Source organism: Monodelphis domestica, chromosome 4, assembly GCF_027887165.1.
Source record: "Monodelphis domestica isolate mMonDom1 chromosome 4, mMonDom1.pri, whole genome shotgun sequence".
Classification (NCBI taxonomy): Eukaryota; Metazoa; Chordata; class Mammalia; order Didelphimorphia; family Didelphidae; genus Monodelphis; species Monodelphis domestica.
The window spans coordinates 51,667,786-51,693,140 of record NC_077230.1 but is presented as its reverse complement, the minus strand read 5'-3'; positions in this window follow the sequence as shown (position 1 = coordinate 51,693,140).

Below are 25,355 nucleotides of genomic sequence, written 5' to 3'. Positions count from 1 at the left end.
TTTCCCAAGTGCCATTAGGACACATTAAAATAATGGGAAAGGCATTCAGTCCTACAATGATCACAATACTGATTATAGAAGTCAGAATTTTGATTTTTTGGGGGGATACTATATAGTTACTAGGACTGTCTTTTTTATAGCAAATATTAAAATTATTCTATTTCAATTGTTGTTTATGAGATCTTTTCCTTTCTTCCTTTTCTTTCTTGTTGCAATGAGGAGGCTGATTTTGAAATAAAACAGATATCATGTATTTCCCAATGGATACTTTTTATAACACTGGGGTCTTAAATAATACATTACTTTATTTAAAATCTATTTACATGGTAATTGCGACTGTATAATGTATGAAGGATCACCTCACTGAGCTTAAATCGAGTTTGCTATGTAGGAATGGCATACATTTTATTATTTAAAGCAATCTTAAATTATGCTGTGCATTTCTACAGAATAATTAGCTATTTTTAGAAAAATAAAGTACTCTTGCTATTGCTAACCTGACTTGTAGTCCATGGCTTTCTAGATTTGATTGCCTTCTTAAATTACTATTCACCTTTATTTGTTCAGATTGCAGCCTTTAATTCAATAAAATATGTGGATAGCAGCTGGGAATCCCAAATTCTGCCTAATCATATGTTATATGTCTTATTCTAATATGTTTCCTAAATGAGTAAAAAAAATCCTTACAATGTCTATATAATTTTACCGTACTTTATAATATGGAGGAAAAGGTTTTCTTTTTAGGATAAAAAATGAAATTAAAACATTTATTTATATATGTGTATATATATAGTAAAGATTAAAATTAATATTAAATAACTAAGTATTCGATTTTTAAAAAGTTTTTTAATAAACTAAAGTAAAGAACTACTTATACCCAGCCCAGTCACAAGAGAAGAGAGAGAGGGAGGAGTTACAGCAAACTTATAGCCAATCACGCAACCACGCAAATGCAAGAACTCAAGGCAAGGGATGCTGGGAGATACAGAAGGATTTCTGGGGAATGTAGTTCAAAGGTTCAGGATTTTCCAACTATACATTATACATACATTTATATGTAATTTTACTTAATTGAACATGATATTCACTCATGTATGAAGGAGGTAACCAATCAAATCAACCCTATATCACCAAAGGTGAAAAGAGCATTGGATGTAATCATCTGGTTAATGTGAACAGTTCTTTTATTGAAGTAGGTAAAGCATTGTTAGCCAGATAAATTGCTTAAACTGTTCTTGAGTCCCCTAGAAACTATTAACATTTTTTAGTTTGTTTCAACTATAAGATTTCCTGAGAGAGGAAAAGAACATGTCTGCTTATTTGCAATTAATTTATTAATGAAGAAATTTTGGAACCAAGCAGTTATAGAAAAACATTTTTATTTTACCCAAAGCTATTTCTCTTCTTTAACTTCCCTATTTCTGTTGATGGTCCTTCCATCAACAGAACAAGAGCTAACTCTAAAATTAAATTCAATCTTTGATACTTAATATTTGTTTGGACCCTTCACCTTCCTGAGTTTTGGTTTCCTCATATGTAGAATGATGGATTTTGCTAGATTAAATAATTTCTGAGTTTTTTTCTGACTCTAGATCTATGATCCCAGGAGTTTTCTAATCATGTAAATTTGCAACTTTGGTGTTATCTTTGATTTCACTCTCCTCACCTAACATTCAAATTAGTTTTCATTTTTTTCCCTTTCTACGTCTTCATAACTTTATTCTTATTACTGAAAATTATACTAATCTGTAACATGGAAAATATTTTAAAGGAAAAAATGTCTCCTTTCTCTCAACTGACAAAGACATCACCTTAGTACGGGTCCTCATCACTTCTTAACTGTACTATGGCAATAAACATTTATGGTCTCCTTGCCTCTACTTTCCCTCATTGTCCACGTACAAGCTAAAGTGATTTTTTAAAAGTGCAGTTCTGAACTCTCTTACTCATTAAACTAGAATAGTTCCTTATTACTTTTAGGATCAAATATCAATCAATAAACCCATAAACATTTATTAAGAATTTACTATGTTGTGTAAAACCCAGTGGAATTGAGTGTTGGCTATGGGAAGGGGTGGTAGGAGGGGAGGGAAAAAATATGATTCTTGTAACCAAGGAAAAATGTTCTAAATTGACTAATTAAATAATTTTTTTTAAAAAAAAGGAACTTACTGTGTAGTCAAGTAGGAAGCTATGTGGTACAGTGGATAGAGGGCTGAGTCTGGAGTTAGGAAGACACATCTTCCCAAGTTTAAATCTGGCCTTAGACACTTATTAGTTGGGTGACTCTGGACAAAACACTTAACTCTGTTTACCTAATTTTCTTCATCCATAAAATGCGGTGGAAAAAATGATAAAGTATTCTAGCATCTTTGCCATTAAAACCCCCAAAATGGGGTTACAAAAAGTTGGGTACAACCGAAACAACTGAATAATAATAATGACCATGTGCCAGGCATTTTGCTAAGTACTAAATATAAACCTTTTCTCTTTCTGTTTCTCTTTCAAAATTTCTTCCACAAAATGGTCCTTTCTTATCCTTTTTCAGTCTTCTTACACATCTTCCTCTACTTTATTGTTAATCAAACTGGCCTTCTTGTTCTTTAAAACCCAGGATACTCCAAGTCCTATCTCTATGCTTTTTGTTTCCATTGTCCCCTTCCCTAAAAAGCAATTCTCCATCCCCTACCCCTCTTAGAATCTCTTCTTTCTTTAAAAACTCAGTCCAAGAATTACCTTATTTTGGAAAATTTTCCAGATCCCTAAGAATATTAGTTCCCTGACAAAATTTACCTTGAACTAATTTTTGTATATCTTTAAAAAAATATGCATTGACAAAGTGCAAGTTTTGAGAGAGCAGGAGTCATTTCTTATTTTTATCTTAGCATCCCTACTCCCTAGGACAGTGAAGAGTACATACTAGGTGTTTGATAACGGCTTGCTAATTAATGGGTTAATGTGAGCTGTGTATCAGTAGGCAAGCCAGTCCTTTATACCGCTTTACTTCTCCATAAAATGAAGGGTTAGACTCAATTGTCCCCAAAGTCCCTTCCAATTATGAATCTATTACTGAAAAATAAGTGGGGTTGGATAACCCGATATGCTAAGAGGCAACATGATATGGAGGAAAAAAAACACTATCCAGAAGACCTAGATTCAATTTCCTGGTTCTACTGCTTCTTTGCTTTGCCCAAATAGCTTTACATCTCTGTGCTACCGTTAATTTGTCCTCCCAGTGGAGATGATAGTGTTCATACTGTCTACCTAACAAAATTGTCATAATCAATCAGTAAGTATCAATTAATAAGCATTTATTAAGGACTTCTGACAGACAAGACACTGAAATGTAAAGGAAAAATGAATCATATCCTAAAGGAGGAGATTACATATACACCTAATAATTTCATTTAAGATACATAGGTGAAGGACAGGTAAATATCTCAGTGGATAGAAAGAGACAGGAAGTCCTGGGTTCAAATCTTGATGTAGATACTTCCTTGCTGTGTGACCAGAGGCAAGTCACTTAATCCCAATTTCTTACTCTCTATACCTCTTCTGTTTTTGAACCAATACTTTGTGATTTTAAGACAGAAGACAAGGGTTTAAAACAAAAAGATACTCATGGGGGGGGTGGCAAAATTGATCTTGTTTTTAAATCTGTCCTCATACACAAACTGTGTGAACCTGGGCAAGTCTCTTAACCCTATTTGCCTCTGTTTACTCAACTTTAAAATGTGCTAGAGAAGAGCAAACCCCTCTTTCTTTGTCAATAAAACCCCAAATGAGGTCATGAGGAGTCAGACAGGAATGAAATGACTGAACAATAATAAAGATACATAGAGAGCTAACTTTTGGGGTAAAAATGCTAGCAACTGAGGGGGACAAGAAAAAAATCTCTGCTGAGACTATATAGAATTTAGATCTATAGAATGTGATATTGGAGCTTGGAAGGAATACAGGGGTTCAAAGAGACAGAGATAGGAAAAGAGAGTGTTCTAGGCATGGAAACTACATAAGAAAATGCATTGAGATGGAAGGTGGAGCATGATGAGGTTGGGATGGCAAGTACATCAGGATGGCTGGATTGTAGAGTTTATGGAGAAGAATGATGTGTAACAAGCTTAGATATATAGATACAGGTCAGGTATAAAGCCAGCTTTAAATGACAGGGCAATTCATAACAGATTCTAGACATAAGTTTTCCCTCTGGCTTCTTCTCTCCTGTGTGCACCTATTGTTCTTAAATAGACTATCCCAAAAGTTGCACCTTAAAATTGCACTAAGATTTTTGGGAAATTCTGTATACACATACACACATATGTATAAATGTCACACGTGAATTTTACAATTCCGTAAACTACCACTTTCTGTCATGGTAACATTGTCTGGAAATGGTACAATACAACCAAAAAGGATGATATGAGATCCACTCTAACTTTGATTTATTTTTTAATTGTTTTAAAATATTTTATTTTTTTACAATTAAATGTAAAAAACAATTTTAAACACTTTTTAAATTTTTTGAGTTCCCTTCTGTAAGGGTTAAATTTTAATGGTTTGACTGAAATATAGCCTCAAAGTCAAAAATGATTTTAATAGATTTTATTTACAAAAGAGGTAGAAAGTGAAAGTAGAGAAATACAAAGGTAGAGAAGATGTTTTAGCCTATCTAACTAAATATTGCTCTGGTGCTTGACTCAGTCAGGACTTGTTGACCTGAATTCAACTGGAATTAAACTTGCTCCAGAGGTCAGTAAAAGTCAGCCAACTATTTATTCACTCACCCAAGTTCCCACCAAGAGGCAAGTCAAGACAATGACTGGAGCTGAAGGTGATTCCTGAGGTTTAGTAGGGGTGTCTTCCTTTTGGAGGTGTAAACTTCTATGGTAAGAGTTTGTGAACTTCCTTTACTTAAGTATGGGTGTATTTGCTTTTGTTGATTAATTCAAAAGTAGACAAAGGAGAGTTAATCCTGTCCTCACAATCTAGTGAGGTACTAAGTAGGGGTACTTAATTTATTGTTAACCAAAATTTTAACTCTTTTAACTAGGCAAAGAGAATTAAGGACTCCCTTTTTACAAGTGTAAACTCAGAATAGACAAAGAGACCTAATAATTTCCTTTCACACTTCCTCCTTCCTATCTTCCTTCCCTCAATCCCTCCCTCATCTTCCCTCTTCTGGAGATGGTAATTTGATATAGACTTTACATATGCAGTCACATAATACATTTTCCCAAGTTAGTCATATTAATGAAGAGATCTCAAATACAAAAAAGGAGGAAGTGAAATATATTAAGTTTTGGTCTGCAATCATGCCAAAACTTTATTTGGAGGTAGGTAGCATTTTTTCATTATCACTATTATTATGTTTAACACTATTCTAATTTTTCTCACTTTACTTTGTATCAGTTCATGTAAGTCTTTCCAGATTTTTCCAAAATCATCCTGCTTTTATCTTATAATGAAATAGTTTTCTATTACAATCATATACAACAATTTGTATTGCCATTTTCCAACTGAAAGACAATCCATCAACCCAAGTCTTTTGCTACCACAAAAAGAGCTGCGATAAATATTTTTGTGCAAATAGATCTTTTCTTCTTCTTTTGAATCTCTTTGGGATACACACCTAGTAGTGTTATTATCTAGCTTTAATTTAAAGAGGAGTAGAAAACTGAGTATTTAACACTACAGATGTTACAGATTCTACCTTCTGTCAGAAATGCTATTTGCCTTCTAGCTTTATTTTATTTAGCCCATTATAAGTTTGCTTATCAGATCACATTGCTTTGGGTAAAAAAAAAAGGGGGGGTTATTACAAAATTCTTTATCTTAAATTAAAAAATATATTATAAACATTTCACTAAATTATATGGAACACATTTCAATTCCTCTGTAAATGTTCTATAATGTAACAGATCCCAGTAGTATTTATCATTGCTGATAATATTTCTTTCAGAGTACTCATATGGCTATTGCAATATTATTTCTCTCTAGATTATTTTTATTTCTTTCCTTGTTCATCTATAGTCTTTTTTTTCATTTCTCATTATTATATGCATAGTATAGCTAAAATATAGCCAATGGAAGAATGATGAAGTAGGTTAATGTTGATGTTATTTCCAAATTGTTTCTTTCCCAAAAGGGAAAGCAAAACTGGTCATCATCAACCAGGCTTGCTTTAAATCAGGCATGTTTGTTAATCATGAAACCTTCTGGAACTGAAGAAATAATAGATTTTTCCCAGGTAGAATTTTTTGATGATTGGTTGTTTGTCTATATACTTCAAGGTTAGCTGGTATTAAACCTTAAAAAGCAGCAAGTCAGATTTTAAAATTTCTACTAATCATTTATATAGTAAAATTCAATACATAACTTACCACTTTTAGAGCTGATCTAGAATACTCCAGATTTTCCCTTCCCTTGTTTTTTGCCTTTTGCCTTGCTTTCTCTTTTATGGATTTATACCATTTCATTCAGAATTAATTCCCAAATGTGTTTTTCCAGATGATATCTAGCGCATACTGGATAATGAAGAGGTGTGCTGGTCTTTAAGGAAGAATTCTGAAACTCTCGCTTTTTATAGATGAGCAATTTGAGGTGCAGAGAAGCAAAAAGACTTGCCCAAGATTAAACAATGAGTCAGGTTCCTTGCAGGAATAGAACAAGAGTCCTGAATTTAAGACTTCATTTTTCCTATAAGGGAAAAAATGTTTAATGTGATTTGAAATTTGAGGAAAGAAAAACACACAAAAAATGTTCCAGCTTTATTTAATTTTCATTTCTATAAATATTCTTTCATTACTAATTACATCTCATTTCATCATATAAGGACCCATATCTAAAAGCTCCAAGCCTTTTCTTTCTTATACCTATTAGTTTTGAAAGTATACTAAATCATGCTAAATGAGGTTTTCGCAGGCATTTGGTAACACAAATGGACTTTTGTGTTCACATTTCCCCCCATCATGATCATACATATCTCTATCTATCTCTATTTTTACCTCTGTATTAACTAGGTCTCAATTATCTTTAAAAAAGAAAAGTTTAGAGAAGATGACTTAAGAGGCCTGTGGCATGCTCTAGAGGTAGATGTATGATTCTCTCTGTCTCTCTGTCTCTCTGTCTCTCTGTCTCTCTGTCTCTCCCCCCCCCTAATCTTTCTGTGCCTATATCTATCTTTATTAGTTTATTAATAGATAACTTCAAGTATTAAAAATCCACGCACTAGTCTCTTACACTGTGAATCAATAACTGATCCTTAATATTCAGTCTAAGAACTTTCTTGAGCATTGAGAAGCTAAGACATTTGTCTATAGTCACAGATTATGTTAGAGGGTTGTACCTTGGTCTTCCTGACTCCAAGTCCATCATCTTGTTCATGAGTCTGCTCATATATGTATATGTATATAATGTAAAGACACCATAATCTGTTTAGTCAATCATAAATTAATGGTAAACTTCTTAATTTATAACTCTTTTTTTTCTCTGTTTTCAGACTCTTTGGGGACACCCATCTCTCTCTCTTTAGTTCTGTTGATATTATTTTTGTCCTGCTTTGAGAATTGTTTATACCTATCATTTGAATACTCCCTTGGGAAAATCTTCCTCTTACTTTTACTTATTTAATGAAATAAAACATTGAGTCGGGGACTATAGATGTCATATATTATATATACATTACTGGAAATATCGATGTGTTTGTTGACTTTACACTTTTTCACAAAAGAGTACTAAATGATGGTTTAAAGTCATATCTAGCAATGGCCATGCTATAAAAACAAAAAAAATGTTTGACCTGTTTATATTTTTGTAGATTATATTGTATACTATATCATATGTATTGTATATGTATATTATCTTGTATATTATACACTATTTATATTTTTATAAGCATTCTTCCCTTTTACTTATATAGTTAAATTTGTCATTATATAACAAACTATAATAGATGAAATTATGAGAGTGAATTGAGTAGAACCAAGAGAACATTATATACAGCTGCATATTTAATCTTTGAAAAATAACTGGTGAATGTTCATCTCCAGGGAATGAACTGAGAAGTGGAAACATGAAGGCTACAATCTCTATATACATTTTTTGCCAGATGATGCCTTCTACTGCATTGGGAGGGGATGAAAGAGCTGAAATACTTGAAAATAAATTATATTAATAAAATTTTTAAATAATAAAACAGTATTGCATATTGTTATGTACCATATTTTTCCATGATATGAGACTTCCTTCATTTTCCCTGCACTTTTCTAACATTGATTTCTGACATGCCAGGTATCCTCTCTCCCCTCCCATACCATACTTTTGGTAGAGTGTAAACTTTTTGAAAGCAATCTAGATTTTCCTTTCGTATGAGCACAGTGCTTTGTATAGACTTAGTAGCTAATAAATGATTTTTTAATTCATTCACAGAACTTCATAGTATTATAAACAAAATAATGTATTTTGCTTTTGTGACATTTTTTGCCATTTCCTTAATATTTTAGAATAAATTTTGCCCACACATTCTGGGTCATCTATCTTATTTGTCATTTCCTCGTCCATGCACCCACACAATTCTTATTGCAGCTTTTGGCATAAAACGGTGCTTAGCAATTATATCAGTGTCATCTCAAAATGAAAAATATTTTAAAACTTCCTTTGAGTATTAAAATATATGAATATGAATCACACTAAACAATATCAATGTATTCAGATGAACACAAAATGGAGATAAAATGTTTTTAAAGCATGTCTAAAATTACCACCACCAAAATATCTATGGTTCTTATGAAATGCTTATTTGAGAATATCAAGTATTTCAAAAAAAATTTCCATGTGTTCACTTTTATACTTTACTGAAAAATGGAAGTCTCTATGAATCCTGTGGGTCAAATTGGAGAAATTGAGGTTTGGATTGGGAATGGATTCCTGATCAATGCTAAGCTCCTAATATCATTTCCATTTTGCTTCTATTTAGCAGACATTTATGAAATATCTGACATATGCTAGGCATCCGAGACATAATATGAATAGAATTAGAAATTATTCTGAATGAATACACAGTTCCTTTACTTGTTCCTACTTTTCTCCACTTGTGTTTACCTACTATTTATTGTTCCGCTTCCTTTCCTACTGCCCCCATCTCATCCACCCACTCTCAAAGTGTACCTATTCCTGAACTCTTCTCAGAATCAGAGTAGAGCCATTCTTGGTTCTACCCACTTCTAATTCCACTTTCTCTGTAGAATGGCTCATACTCACCACCATCCTCATTGCCACGGACCCAGACTGAGGCAAACAGACAGAGAGAGTGAGAATTGTGAAGAATCAAGGTAAAGAAAAGTTTGGCATACAGTAGACCCAACTCTTCTCTCTTTCATCCATTTAATGACCTAATTCAATTCTCTAGGACAGGCTACTTCTAATCTATAGTGGAGGACCATGGTGAAAAGTTGGGAAGGAGATGATGAGTAATTGCAAGGGCATCATAAATTAATATGTATACCAAATACTGCCATTTTGATATTTAGTTGAACTCATAATATCATTTTGCTATCCCATTTTATTAACAGCTATTAATCACCAAATTGCTATCATGTATTGGGACAGCTATATGGTCCAGTGGTTAAAGCATCAGGCCTGGACTCAGGAAGATGTGAGTTCAAAACTCACCTCAGATGTTTAGTAACTATGCCATTTAACCTTTTTTGCCTCAGTTTCCTCATCTGTCAAGTTGTAGTTGCAGAAGTAAATGGCAAATCAATCTAGTTATCTTTGCCAAGAAATCCCCTAAAATGATCATGAAGAGTTAGGCATTAAAGAAAAACAATTAAATAATAATAAAAAACTTTGGGTGAAAATATTTTGTTAAAAAAAGGTGTTGATACTTAAAAAACGAAACTGATAACAACAGCAAGCATTGTTCCATGATATACACATCCTAAAGTTTTTCAAGGGGAATCTTTTTTCTTGAAGAAGATAATTTAAAATAATCAATATTGGGGAGTAATTGTCCTTAATAAAAACATCAGGCTGTATACAAATTACTTTTTCACATTGGTAACTGAAAGTTGTAATTTTTCCTAAACTCTGAAAAATAAATGCTCTTCTTTATTGAAATTTTTAGATGTAATGTTTAATATTTCTCTAAAATAATAAACTAATAGAAAAACAAATGAGCATCTATGGTTACATTGTAGAACAGATGGAGGTGATTGTACATGAAATGACTGATCTCTGCTATGGAGAGATTCCCTTTCTTTTTAAATCTAAAATAAATTAAATGTTTAAAATTCAAATCTTTCTTGTAATAATAATGAAATATGTGAATTTATGTTTTGTGAATTCATGTTTTTAAAAGTTTGGAAACATTGGGCATATATGAGATTAGTTTAGTCATTGATACTTCCTAAGTATGTAAACTTGGGTAAGACTTGCTTGAGTGTCGTGCCTTATATAAACCCAGGACCTCTTGTCTATAGGCATGGCTCTCTATCCACTGAGCCACCTTACCTTTCCCTGACATGTATATTGAACATTGGCAATGTGAGAATCCACAATACTGATTCTAAGATGGAAGTAAGGGTTTAGAAAAAAATGACTTTCCCATCTCTCTCAGGAAGTCAACATCATTCTTCCTCATTAGTATTCTTAAATTCTTCTCCATCAGGAGTTCTTCATACCAGTAAAATCAGAAGCCCACTAATTTGAAAGAAAATGAAAATTTTAAATAAAAATACAAGCAACCTATAGTGGCAAAATAGGAATAGACAGTAATTAAAAAAATAACATCTTCATATTTCCAATGCACTCTCATCAGATGGGGATCATGTTCAAAACTCTGCCCTATTACATGTTGAGGAAGAAAAGTGATATAATTTTTAGGCCAGGGAATCCAAGAACATCTCATATTACAACATAGGAAATATATATATATATATATATATATATATATATATATATTCTCCTTTGCTAGCAATTGCAAAGCTTCTAACAGAACATACTATTAGCATTATTATTACACAAAGTCCTATATGTATGCTACCTATTGAAATAGAGAAAGTAAACTGAGGAGAAACTGTTACTTGGTGAAATAGAGAAATAAACGGATGGAAACTGTTTCTTTTGCAATGACTGCTGTCCTCTGGCTTTGACTAGAGAGGGCTGCTAAGGGAACCTGAGGCTGCTTATTTGTAATGGAGAGATGAATGAGAACTGCTGAGGGATGCCACACAGGGATCCTGGTACATAGGGGAACTGTCTACAAAGGGATGCTCGGGGGTTTGCCTACTGATCCCTTCTGATGGCTGATGGATCAATCTATTTCCTAACTTCCTTCCTCCCTCACCCTCTCCCTTAACCACCCTCTTCTGGAAGCCTTTGGCTTCCTTCCTCCCCCTCTGAGTGGACTATAAAATATTCTAGTTTTCTTTCTCATGTAAAGGGTTTATTGTGATAACAGGATGGAAAACTGAGGATTTCCCTAAACCATAGGGATAATTTTAGGAAGGTTTGAGGAAGTAGTCCAGTCACAAACTGTGACTCTAAGACAGTTAGGGAGATGGAGGACGATAGCAGTTCAAAATCTTCTTTCTTCTTCTTCACAAAATCAGCCTGGCTTGTCTTCTTTCTCAGCTTCAACCCCAAAGAGAAACAAAGTTCAAAGTCTCTCAGTTTTTCCTGGCCAGCTCAACACTCGTATAGATCACCAACTCAAAATCCAAGTTTCTCCTTCTTGTCAACTTCAACTGTCCAAAGTCAGAGAACTGCAAAAAACCAAGTCAGCCCCACCAGGGTCTTTCAGTCAGCTTTCCCAACCGCCAGAGAGAGAGAGTGTGTATGTGTCTCAGTCCCCTCCCCTTGTCAGCTCAAACTGCCAACTCCTGGGAACATTTCATTTTGAACCCTGATTCTTGCATCTTGGTTTACAAGTTCTCTCAGTTTCTCTCCATGCCTCTACCACACTATTTGACCCTCAAGAAAATTATTGCTTTCATTCAAGTATTTTTTTTTGTATTTGATGAAGGTAAAAATTGATGATAAGCAAGTATGTCACTTCTTCAGGTTCACATCAATAAAAACTGGCAGAAAACATGGGGTTTTTGTTTCTAGATTTCTTTTCACAATGCCTTAGTGAACGTAATTCACTTAGTACCTTGATCTCTGACATTTGCCCATTCCTTGTGGAGTTAAACAAGTTTAACCCTTTTTTTTTTTGCTATTTTCCTAATATAAATTTTAGAGTGTCACAGGAGTGATTGAGAGACAATATGCCTTTTGTTGGTGTGGTCTAGATTCAAATCTTAATACTAACACTCTCGACCATCTTTGGGTAAATTACTTCTCTGTCCTTCAGTTTCTTCATCTATACAAAGAAGGAAAGCACAAAACTTGCCTTTCAGGATTGTTGTGGAAAAACAAAAGGAGATAATATAGGTAAAGTAACTTGCAAACTAAAATATTTATATATATTACATATATATGAATATATTTTATTACTCTTTTCTCAGTAGGATTTGATAAAGATATACTACTTCCAGGTCTGATGTATGAATCTTTTATAAAATTGTTTTGATTTGATTTTTCTTATCGACATGAAAATGTTTCAAAGCCTAAGCTGTATGGCACATAAAGATCAGTTGCTATGACATGACCACTGGAGTATCATTTTTGAAGAACTGAATGCTTTCAGATCATGCAAGCCATGATTTTATTTTAAGGCACTTAAGGACTGTCTGCACTTATTGAAGAGCCATTTCCTATTATTTTGTTGAGCTGGTGGAAGGAAAGGGAAGACTGAGAATTATTATACTCACTTTAACTCTGCTTCTAAGAATGTATTTGAAGAACTCATAAAAAAGTAAATTATCAGTCACCAAACGCCTCTGAAAAAAAACCCAGTTATTTTCTGTGCTTATGAAAGTAGTTAATTCACTTGTGAATTTAGGGAATTTTTCTGGTAGTTTGATGAAGACCAGGCTCAGAGGATCTTATTAAGCAGGTGTCTTGTCTTCTGTACTGCTCCTACCCTTCAACCTACTCTGGCGCTCCTTGATTTTTCTCACATAGACCACTGCAATGCAGCTTTTGACCAGTGAGGCTTTGTAACTGTTGAGATTGTTCAATTGTAGTTTATGTTTCCCTTATCTCACAACTTAAAAGTTGAAACTGTGGTTTTCATTCGGTAATCTGAGAAATCATTACATGTCAGTATTTTAAAAAAGAATAATATTTAGACAAATTTCTTTTGATTTAAAAAATTTAATTTAAAAAATTTCTTTTATCTTTACTACTCTATGAAGTGAGTACTATTAACATTGTAGTTTTATAGATGAATAAACTGAAACCAAGGAAACTTTTTAAGGATTTTCTGTAGGATCCCACAGTTAGTGTCTTGGGCAGACTTTAAACACATGTCTTTTAATTTCTAAGTTCTGTCTTCTCTCTATTACATTAATTTATCACAATTCCCTTCTACTCCTAAGCAACAGGTTGATTTTCCCCTTAAATTAGCACTTCTGGTGTCAGTGTTCACACTCTCCCCCATCTAATTCATTTGTGACCACAGGTGGGAATTTTAGCAAGGGTAGAAGGGGAGTGAAGTATCTGGTAGATAATTTAGGAGGTCTTGGGAGCTAGAGAAGACCCCCCCAGCCACCTCCACCCCTCCACCTCTATGTTACTCAGACCTAGAGTGTAGGAGACAGAAGTTTTTCCCAAAGCTCTGGTTCTGAAGTCACACAGTTCAGTTTGAATACCAGTCCTGAATACTGAATACCAGTCCTGAATACTCAGTCCTAAAAAGGAGAGAACAGGCTTTTCGAATACTTGGCTTCTCTGCCTCGACTCAAATTTCCCCTTAGGAAAATGACTTAAAATAAAATTTAGGTTTGATTTATGTCTAGGTATTTCCCCAAAGGGATTAATAGGCTCCTTTCTTGAACTGTTACTTAAATGTCAAGTGTATGACAGCTACTTATTTCCCTTTACAACACAAGAAATATTTAATACAAGTATGCATGCACTCACATAATCAAACAAAAACAACAACAAATCAGCAAACAAAAAACTGATGAAGAGAAGGAAAGAAGATGAATCCTTAATTCTTTTTGGGGGGGGGAATTCCAAGATACTGATGACATCCAGTGATGTATCCAAACTGAAGGGAAAGAAATTTTGGCCCTTTGAAAAAGAGAAAGAGAGAGAAGACTGGACTTTGGGCTTTCCTTATAAGCCTACTGAGTAGATGTCTCTTTCTGGCTCAGTCACCAATCCTCTTTGGCTTAGAATCATTCCTACCTTCTTTATCCCACCTCTTATCCCCTAGCTGCAGTTACAGAGATCAGGGAACCAACTAAGAGCTACGACTGGTTTATAAATAGGTCAGAATATGGTCACATCACTCCACATGCTCCCTGGTATTTACTACCTCATCTGAAAGTCACAAGTGTTGGAATATAAGAAATGATGATCAGGATGCTATCAGAAAATTTCAGAAAGATTCATATGAACAATGCAAAGTAGAGTGAGCAGAACCAGGAGAACATTATACAGAGTAAAGTAATATTTTGACCACTGGTTGCTTCATTATTCCAAAGCTCCAATATTTCAGCACTGAGCCATAGGAGATAATGTGATCCACCAAAAAAGCCAATTACCAATATCAAACACTATGGGATAGCTCTCAACTGACCCATGCAACAGATGAAAGGTTTCTCCTGATTATTGTCTTTAAATATCTTTAAATCTAATTGGGTTGACCCTGGGTTAGTGTGACATTGCTTTTATCTGTGGCTTCTAGTTGACCTTTAGGAGATACAAGTGATGCTGAATCCTTACCTTTTTTTTTTTATACCTATGATTTAATTAATATAAAACTGCCGTTGAAGAACCTCCTCTAACCAGTTCACATTGGTAACTGCCCTTCAATTTATAGTTTTAGAAAATTTCAATTTGAAATGTTAAGGAACTTTTTCCCAGGGCCACGCAAATGAAGTAAATGTTAGCAGAAATAGGAACTGAAACCAGGTACAAGGCTGGCCATCCATCCAGTATGTCATATGTTCTCTCTTACTTGGAATGGGATTAGAAAATGGAAAGTATTATTTAGTTATGTAGAATTCAATTAAAATTTAAATGCATTTCTTTTTAATATTTTATTTGTCCTGATTATATATAAAACACTTTTTTAGCTTTAATTTTTTTTAATTTGTAAGTTACAAATATTCTACATTCTTCTCTTCCCTTCATCCTCTCAGATATGGAAAAAAAACCAATTTGATATAGATTATACATGTGCAATCATGCAAAACATATTTCCATATTAGTTATGTTGTGAAAGAAAAAACAGACCAAAGGAAAAATAAAATCAAGAAAAATAAAGTTATAAAAGGATTGATTTTTATCAGTATTCAGACATTATCAGTCCTTTTTTCTGGAGATAGATAGCATCTTTCATCATAAATTCTTTTTAATTGTCTCAGATCATTACATTGTTGAGGATAGCTTAGTCACTGACAGTTCATCACAAAATATTCCTGTTACTCTGTATAATGTTCTCCTGGTTGTGCTCACTTTACTTTGCATTGTTCATATATGTCTTTCTGGGATTTTCTGATAGCATCCTGATCATCATTTCTTATATTCCAACAACATCCCATCACATTTTTTAACAAAACATGTTCAACTATTCCCTAATTGACAGATTTAGCTCATATTTCTATAGTCCTTAAATTTTACAAAGAACTTTCAACACAATATCAACCATGGGAATATTCAATCTGGTGAAATGATCTAGGTTGTACATGTGCTATCATGCAAAATATAGCTGCATGTTTATCACATTGAAAAGTTATACACTTATGCTAGAGAAAAATTCACGAAGGAAATGTAAAAGATGGTATATATATTTAATCTGCATTCAGACTCCATCAGTTCCTTCTGTGGTAGTTAATAGCCTTTTCCATCATGTGTGCATTGGATATGTCTTAGATCCTTAAAGTGCAGATAATAATTAAGTTATTCACAGTTAATTATTGTTCATTATTGCTATTGCTATGTAAATTGTTCTCACTTTTCTGCTCACTTCAATTTACATCACTTGATATGTCAATCTAGTTGTTTTTTTCTGTGATAGTACTGTTCATCATTTCTTATCATACAATAGTATTCCATTACAATCATATGCCACAGAGACTTCCAGGTAAACATGGTGGCATTCTAGACACAAGACTTGTACTCTCCTCAGCACCACCTGATATGGACTACCTCAAAAGACCAAAAAACCCAAATTCATAAGAATGAAGGGACTCTACAGTAGGGTGCAGCATTGAAAGTATGTGGGTTTTGGGCATTTCCACACTATAAGGGGGTGAAAAAGCTCCCATCAAAACATGAGCTGATCTAACCTCCCCCACTCCAACCATGGAGCCAGAGTTAAAGCTAACATGTGTCAGAATAAATGAGTGAGAGAGGGACACCTCTAGAAAGAGTAAGGGGCACCTCTGGGCCTTGGGAGATGACTAAGACCACCAAATCCCTACCCCCTGAGAGCAGCTACACCTGAAAACCCTGTAGGCTGAAGAGCATAGACCATGGGCGCTCGTGGGAAGATAGCACAGAGAAGAGCAGCAAACAGTAGAAGCTGCAGAGATTCGAGAGCTTGACTGAGGCAAAATTCCATACACAGAGAGCCTGCTCATCTCACTCAAATTTCTGACTAAAAAGAGAAGAAAAAGCCTCCACAGTGATGGCAAATTGTACCTAAGAGCAACCATCTCTCTGTACCAAAACAAAAAACAAAAAACAAGAAGAGGGGGTTGACCCTGGAAAATTTTTATGGAGGAAAAACTTGGGCTACAGAGGAAATTCAAATGAACCCCAAACCATCCAAAAAATGGAAATTGTCCACAAGCTCTTGAAGAATTTAAATTGGAGCTTATCAAAAAAGATGAAAGCATTCTGTCAAGAAAAGTGGGAAAGAGTTCAAAGAGAAAATAACAGTTTAAAGGACAAGAACTCCCAATTGGAGAAACAGCTGGAAGCCACAAAAAGCAGGATAGACCTAACTGAAAAGGAAAACCAGTCTTTAAAGACAAGAATTAGGCAACTGGAAACCAATGATCTTGCAAAACAGCAAGAATTAATAAAGCAAAGTCAAAAGACTAACAAAGTAGAAGAAAACATAAAATATCTCACTGAAAAGATGACAGATCAGGAAAACTGATCATGAAGAGACAATTTGAGGATCATTGGTCTACCTGAAAAACCCAAAATAAACAGAAATCTCAACATCATACTACAAGAAATCATCCAAGAAAACTTCCCTGTTATTCTTAAACAAGGGGGCAAAATAGACATTGGAAAAAGTTCATAGAATACCCTCTACACTAAATCCTCAAAAGACAACTCTTGGGAATGTAATTGCCAAATTCAAGGGCTTCCAAGTTGAGGAGAAAATTCTACAAGAAGCCAAAAATAGACAATTCAGATACCAAGGACCACCAATCAGGATCACACAAGAACTGAAAGCATCCACACTAAAGGACCTCAAGACATGGAACGTGATATTCAGAAAGGCAAGGGAATTGGGTCTTCAACCAAGGATCACCTATCCATAAAAACTGACTATATACTTCCAGGGGAAAGTATGGGCATTCAATAAAATAGATTTCCAAGTATTTGTAACCAAAAGACCAGAAGTAAGTGGAAAGTTTGATATTCAAACACAAAGATCAAGAGAAACATGAAAAAGTAAATAAGAAAGAGAGGGAAAAGGGGAAAATGTTTTTTGATTCAAACTTCCTTCTTTAAGGGCTACAATTAGATAAAATTATATATGTTAATATATAGGGGAAATATTATTTGTAATTGTCAAAAATCATATTCACTATTATAGTAATTAGAAGAATCATTCACAGAAAGAGATTGGGGTATTATATTAAGTGCCATAAGATGATATGAAAAAAAAAGGGGAGGGGGGAATTGAAGATGGCACCAAGAGATACTTGAAGAAATAAAATAAATTGGATAATCTTTATCACACAAAGATACACATGGGAAGGGGAGGAGAAGAATAATCTCATAAGAAGGAGAGGAAGAGAGTGCCAATAGGTAATATTTAAACCTTACCCTCAGTAAAATAAATTCTGTGAGGGAAGAGCATCTAGAACCATTGGGGTTATGAAATCTAGCTTATACTACATGGAAAGTGAGAAGGGAAAATTAAGGGGGCTAGTGGGGCAGGGAGTACAAAAAGGGAGGGAAAGAGAGGGGGGAAGGAACTTAAAACACCCTAGAAAAACAAGAAGGGAAAAAAAGGGAGGGGCCAGAAAGGGAAGCATATTAAGTGAGGGGACTAGGGGTATTGATTAAAAGTAAACCACTGGTTTAAGAGGATATAGAAAAAGAAGAAAGGACAGAACTAGGAGAGGATATCAAAATGCTGGGGAATACACAAGTGACAATCATAACTTTGAAAGTGAATGGGATGAACTCACCCATAAAACAAAAACAAATAGAAGAGTGAATTAGAATCTAAAATCCTACAATATCTGGTCTACAAGAAACACAACTGAGGCAGGTAGATACTCAACAAGGTTAAAATGGAGTCATTTGTTTACATTACAATGCTAATTTTTTAGAGAGCTATTTTCTTGCTTTTTGTAATTCCTTTTCTTCCTTTTATTTAAAAGAATTATTTTCTTGCTTTAACTTTGTACTTTCATTTTATTGGTCTCTCATTTCCTCTCTCAATTTTTCTTCTACTTCTTTTATCATTTATTTTGTGACCTTCTTTTGAAGCTCTTGTAGGAGTTCATTTTGGGTCTGGTGTCCTTTCACAATTTTCTTTGAAGCTTCATATATTTCCATTTTTGCACCCTGCATTTTTATTTTCCCTTTTGCTGAAATATTTTGAATGGCTGGACTTTTTGTCTTTTGCTCATTTAGAGAGGGGATGGGGCTTTTTTATTGTCTTGCTTATATATATTGAAGTTCATCTCTGCTCCTGGGGTGGAGGGAAGGCTATGTCCAATTTATACTGTGGGCTATTCTTGTGCCAAAAGTCAGATTGTTGCCTCTTGGATTGAGAAGTGAGCATTTTGTGGGTAAGGCCTGGCTGGCCTGATTTGTGGAGGTCTATAGATGTTCAGGCCAGTGGTCCCTTGTGCCTGATTGTATTAGGTTCTACCTTCCTTCCACAGGTGGATCTTGTTGGGCTGTGCTGCTTATATTGGATTGTGCCTGAGTTCTGCTCTGGTAGAGTGGGCTATACTCTTCCCTCTTGCCCAGTGAAATGAGCTTTCCTTTCTGTCCCTCCATGATGACCTGGATTGTATTCTATTGGTTCCACTGCTCCAGCATTTTTTTAACGGAGTTTGTTTGTTTTTTTATGGCTCTCTGGAGTTAGATTAGACAAACTCTGAGCATTCCTTACTCTGTAATTTTTGACTCCCAGAAGTGGAAATCCCTCTGTGTAGAAATTAATAACCACATCTGTACAAATCATTCTTTGGCAAATCAGTGCATGCAAATCCATATTGTATAATTGTTTATCTGTCAAAATGTAATTCTAATTGCAGAGAGGTGCTCTTAAAATGATCTCTTTATCCAAGAATTCCTATAAAGTTGGGCACAGATAAGAATTCACATTTTAGAGATCACTATAAGTACAGAACAAAATGAAATGTCATGATGATTTGGGATAAGAAAACAGGCTATTGAAATGAATTTAAATTGCAATATGATTCAGTCTTTCACTCTGTATTTGCTTCTTAGTAGGGAACACTACAGCATTATGAACCTAAGCAAAGATTTTAGGAGTGAAGACAATTGTGTATATGATGTTCATGGTGCACAGGCACTTTTTTGACCTTATTTGATATTCTCAGACCACTATTATGCCTCTGGTAACTTGTTTTACAAAGTATTAAATAAGGTAGTGATTTCTTAGGATCAGCAATGAGGAGATGGTTCATGGGCTAAACTAATATTGAGATATTTAGTACCTCGAGACTGCTGACTTATTTATCTTATTATCCTCTTCTTTTAAAAGTTCAATATAAAGTAGGATGATGCTTCAGAATGGACAAATTCACTAAAAAAAGGAAGTGAAATGGAATACGTTGTCCTTGAGATTCCCTTCTGGATTTTTGGAATTTATTAAATATTAACTCAGGGAGGAAGAGGTAGAGGGTTCTTTTTTCCCCTTTATTGTGTGTGTATGCGTGTCTCTTGAAATCTCATTAGCAAAAGATAAACCCCCTTTCAACATGACTGATTTGGTATTCGTAACAGAGACTTTGAACTAGTCTTATACTCTGTTGTTACATACTTCCCAAGATAGATTAAATGTGATCTCAGAGTGTGGAGTTATAGAAATAGATATTTTTTAAAAATTAAAGATATATTCAGTAGAGGGAGGGCCATAATATTGCAGATAAATGGCCAGCCTGGGAGTTAGAATGAACTCATTTGACTTCTGACACTTCCTCACTGCCTAACCATGGACAATTGCCTAACCTCGTAGTGCCCTAGGCTGGGGCTCTAAATTTAAAAAAAAGAAGAGCCTAATCTGTATTTTTAGAGGAAAATTCCTTGCTAGGTATGTATATGTATATATATATATATATATATATGAATTCTTGGATCTGAAAACAATAATTCCAAAGACAATGTAAGGCTAGGTTTGCCACAGAATTGTAAACCATAGGAAGAGGTTTCTGAAAACTTTCTTGTGGATTGGATGAGCATTTTGTTTGCATACAGAAGGTTACAGATATATTCAGAGAGACTTTGTAAGAAGTTTTAAATTTACCTTCTAAGCCCACATAGCAATTCCACTATTGAAGATAGTATCATCCCTCTGGAATGCTTTCCTTCCCTATCTCTGCCTCCTGACTTTTTTTGGGATATTTGAAGTGCTAGTTAAATTCTAACTTTTCATGGACCCTTTGCATATTCCTCCTAATTCTAGTGCCTTTTCATTTTTGATTATTTTCTATTTATTCTGTATATATACTGGTTTAAAATATATATGTATTTATATACCTATATATTCATATATCTATATATGTATATATATGGTTGCATGTAGTCTCCACCATTTGCTTGTAAGCCCCTTGAAGGCAGACATTGACTTTTGCCTTTCTTTATAGTCCCATGTCTTAGAACAGTGCCTGCAAAATAAAATGTATTTAATAAATGTTTATTGACTGACTTGTGCTCCTTGTCAGATATCTCTACCTTACTGTCTTCCTTCAAGGTCTAGCTCAAAAGTTCATTTTCTCCATAAAGCCTTCTTTGACATTCACAATCAGGAAGGGATTTTCCTCATCCTTGATCTTCCCATTTCTCTATTTAATTTTTTTCCTTATGCACTTAAATTCTATATTTTGTTTCTTATAGTATTTTTGTAATACAAAAAGCTGTCAGATGGTTCAGTAGATAGAAAACTGGGCTTACAGATGTGGGACAGACTCATGAGAGCAATAGGTTGTGATGAGATCAAGAGCATAAATGTCAGGGTTAGCCTTGGCAAGTAGGGCCACTTTCTACTAAGATACAAAGTAAAGATGTGAAAATAAACATATAAAAATGGACATGTAAAGGGTATAATTGTAAAGGGTAACATAAGGGGTCTTTAATCTTGTTATTTTATCTGAATACACGGTTTACTAAAATAGTATTTCTTTGTATAAATTGACACTTGTGAAGAGGAAATGAACCTATAAATTGGGTTACAAGGCAAGAGACCTGCTTAGTAGACACACATGTTAAAGTTGACATCCAAATGTAAAAATTGAATCCAAAATACTCTGACACAAGGGTATAAAGTTAATGGATGATTGCAAACTGATTGCCCTAATGTTCTTATTGAAAAAACCCAACCTGTCTAAATTCAGACATTCCTAGCTAAGAACAATACAAACAAGATGAAATTTCATAGGGAATAAGGATAAATGTAGGCTTTCATCTTCACACAATAATTTAATAAGAAGGTACAGAATGAGGGAGATGTATCTAGAAAACCATCTATGAAAAAGTTCCGGGATATCAGAATTATTTAAAGCTCAGTAAAGCCTGATACCTTGATAAAACTTCCAAAAAATATGTGATTCTCATCTGTCCTTAAAGAATACAATACTGTATAACATGCTGTGATCATAACAGGGAGAGAGTCCCATCATATTCTACACAAGTTAGACCATACATGTTATTTCGTTCTGAAAGTGTCTGCACATAATAGGTACCTAATGAATGCTAGATGACTGACTGACATTCTGAGAGAGGAATTGGAAACTGAAGCATTAGGAAGAAGATGAGCAAGATTGCGAGAAAACTTATATAAGAATCAGTTTAAGAAAGGGATAAGCTTTAATGGGAGAAATGAGGCTTCAGATATTTGACAGACTATCATGAGTAAGACTAGTTTAAGTTCATTTCCAATTTCTAAATTTGCTTCCAGCTTTTCAAAAAATGTCTTTCACTTAACTGATTAAAATTCAAATCACGATTTTGCCAGAAAGGTACATTAAAAGTAAGGTGACAACTCACTCTGTGTGGCATAGAAGAATGTATTGAGTTTGGTAGATGGACATGGAGGTCTCTTTGAATACTAAATTTATGACCATTTCATCCTCTGTCCAAGGAAGTCAGTAGTTGTAATGGAAGAGGGAGAACATTTTAGGTATGAGAGATAGCAGGAAAAAATACCAGGAGCTGAGAGATGCAATGTCTCGTTTACAGAACACTCAGGAAGCCAATGCCACTGGATCAAAGAGTACATGTTTAAGATAAAGGTGTATAGAAGACTGGATAGGTAGAATGGACCTAGGCTATAAAGTGGAACAAAGTTTGAAAGTGGGACAAAGCATCTTGTCATGGAGGCAATACTGAGCTACTGGAGTAAACTGAGGAGTTTCTCCTGATCAAGACAGAGAGGGTAGTAGGAAGCAACACAATAAAGTCTCTGTAGAGTTTCTCTTTTCCCAGGCTATCTATGGCACCAAAGGGAAACAAGCCCAATCAACTCTTCATACAAGACTCCATTCTTCCTCCAATCAGGACCCAGAGGCTCTACAAAGCTTTTCTATTGCCTGTCAACTCTAAGGTTCTAGATGGCACTAAAGAGCAACAAGCTCAGCTTAGAGGAATCTGCTTCCCTCAATAAGCAGCTAGAAGCTACAAAGCTTCCCTAGGCTTCACTCACTTCTCTTTGCTGATTCAGCCCACTGAAATTTCTCTTATTATTTTTCCTTCTTCTCAGATCCTTTCAAGTGACAGGAGGGAGAATCCATCAACACTTTTTTTTTCTTTTCAGGTGACTGCTATGGCTTCTCATTCCTCTGATCTCTACCTTTTCATCTTCTCATCTGCTGTAATGTCTCATTACTTAAATCAGAACTTTATGAGTAGTGACTCTGTTATTCAGGTGGAAAAAAATTCAAATCTGTAGTTCAATAAGGACTAATGCACTCTATTTCATTTGGGAGTCTTAACAGTTACAATGGATTTAATTATCTATTTCCATACTAATAATTCTCAAATCTACTTATCCAGCCTTAAACCACTTTGCTGACCTTGAGTCTTACATCTCCAGTTGCTGGTCAAATGTCTTGCACTGAATATCCTATAGACACAACACATTTCCAAAAGTGAATTCATTACCTTTTCTTTTGAAACTCCCCAAATTTCCCCTATTACATCCTCCCAGTCCTCCATCCTCACAACACAAGTGCTATCTTTGACTCTTCACTGTCTCCTACCCCATTTGTGTCTTCTGATATTGTCTCTACACTGATGTATACCTTCATCTTCTCCCATATTCCTGTCCCAAATCTCCCCAATTTCATTTATCCTTCCCTCAGTTGATAGTGATTTTCCTAAAGCCAAGGTCTGACTATGTCATCCCCCACTCATTAAGTTCCAGTGGTTCCCTATCATCTTTAGGATAAAATATAAAATCTTTTGTCAAAGTCCTTCATTGCCTGCCCCCTCTACCTTTCAAGTCTTTTTAATGTCACACACACACACACCACACACACACACACACACACACACACACACACATACACAACATACTCTTTGATTCAGTAATACCAGTCTCTCTGTTCTTTGAACAAGACAATCTATCTCTTTTCATTGGCTATCTCATGCCAGAAAAGCTATTTATCCTTGACTTTGCCTCCTAATTTCCCTGTTTCATATCCCAGAAAAATTCCTGTCTTTTTCAGGAAGTCTTTCCCAAACTTTCTAATTCTAATGCCTTCCCTCTGTTGACTATTTTTTATTTATATACAGTGATCCCTCACCTATTGCGGGAGTTACATTCCAGAGACTCCTGCAATATGTGAAAAACTGTGAAGTAGCAGTGATCATTGCCAGAAGCCTTAGAAGGCACTGAAAATTTGGGTGGCAAAGGCTTGAGATAAAACCAAACATTCATGAAAACTTCATGAAAATACAATACCACAAAGCAACACAACACACAGTGATCAGATGTTGTTGTGAAGTAGACAAAGGGAGAAATGATGAAAGTATGGGCACTGTGTGGGAGAGTAAACAGACCAATGCTATAGTCCCTGAGCCAATCAGTGCCCAGGATAAAGAACACAGCACTGTGGTTGGTCACCTTTCATTCCATCAGCCAATAGTGTGCCACATGCAGTCTCGTGCTGGCAAACTTGCTTAAACTGAAGTGGCTTACTGCAGTTCTATTTTGTACACTATAGTATTCACCCACAAAATCCTATGATATAGCAAAAATTCCATGATACAGAATTAGATATATATATATATTTAAAAAAATAACCAATGATACAGTGAAGCCTCAATAAGTCAATCATGACTTAGAGAGGGATGACTCTATATCTAAATATATATAAGATATAGTTCTTGACAAGTTTTTTTTCCTCCATTAGACTGTGAGCTCCTCAAAAGGGGAAACTATTCTTGGTCTTAGTATAGTTTTCAGCACATAAACAATAAATACTTATTGAGCGACAAACAATATGCATTTTTCCTCAAATTCCAAGCAGTACTTTGATCTGGAATTTCTCAGTTGTATATTTTCTATATATATATTTTTTTCTATATATAAGATCTCAGTGATCTTGCTTTTCAGTGGCTTTCAAAGGAGGCCCCTCTGAGTACATTTATATAAAAGACTTTCATCTTAGTTTTTCACCATAGTCTCATACTGCTTTTCTCACATAAATATCTTTTTACTTCCTTTTTCAGTCAAAAAATACCCATATGCGAAAGGAACAGTGACATATATGAATTGTGTATTTGTACACACACATCTGTATGTGCATACACAATGGAGGATTGAATAAAATTTTCTCTTTGGTCCAATT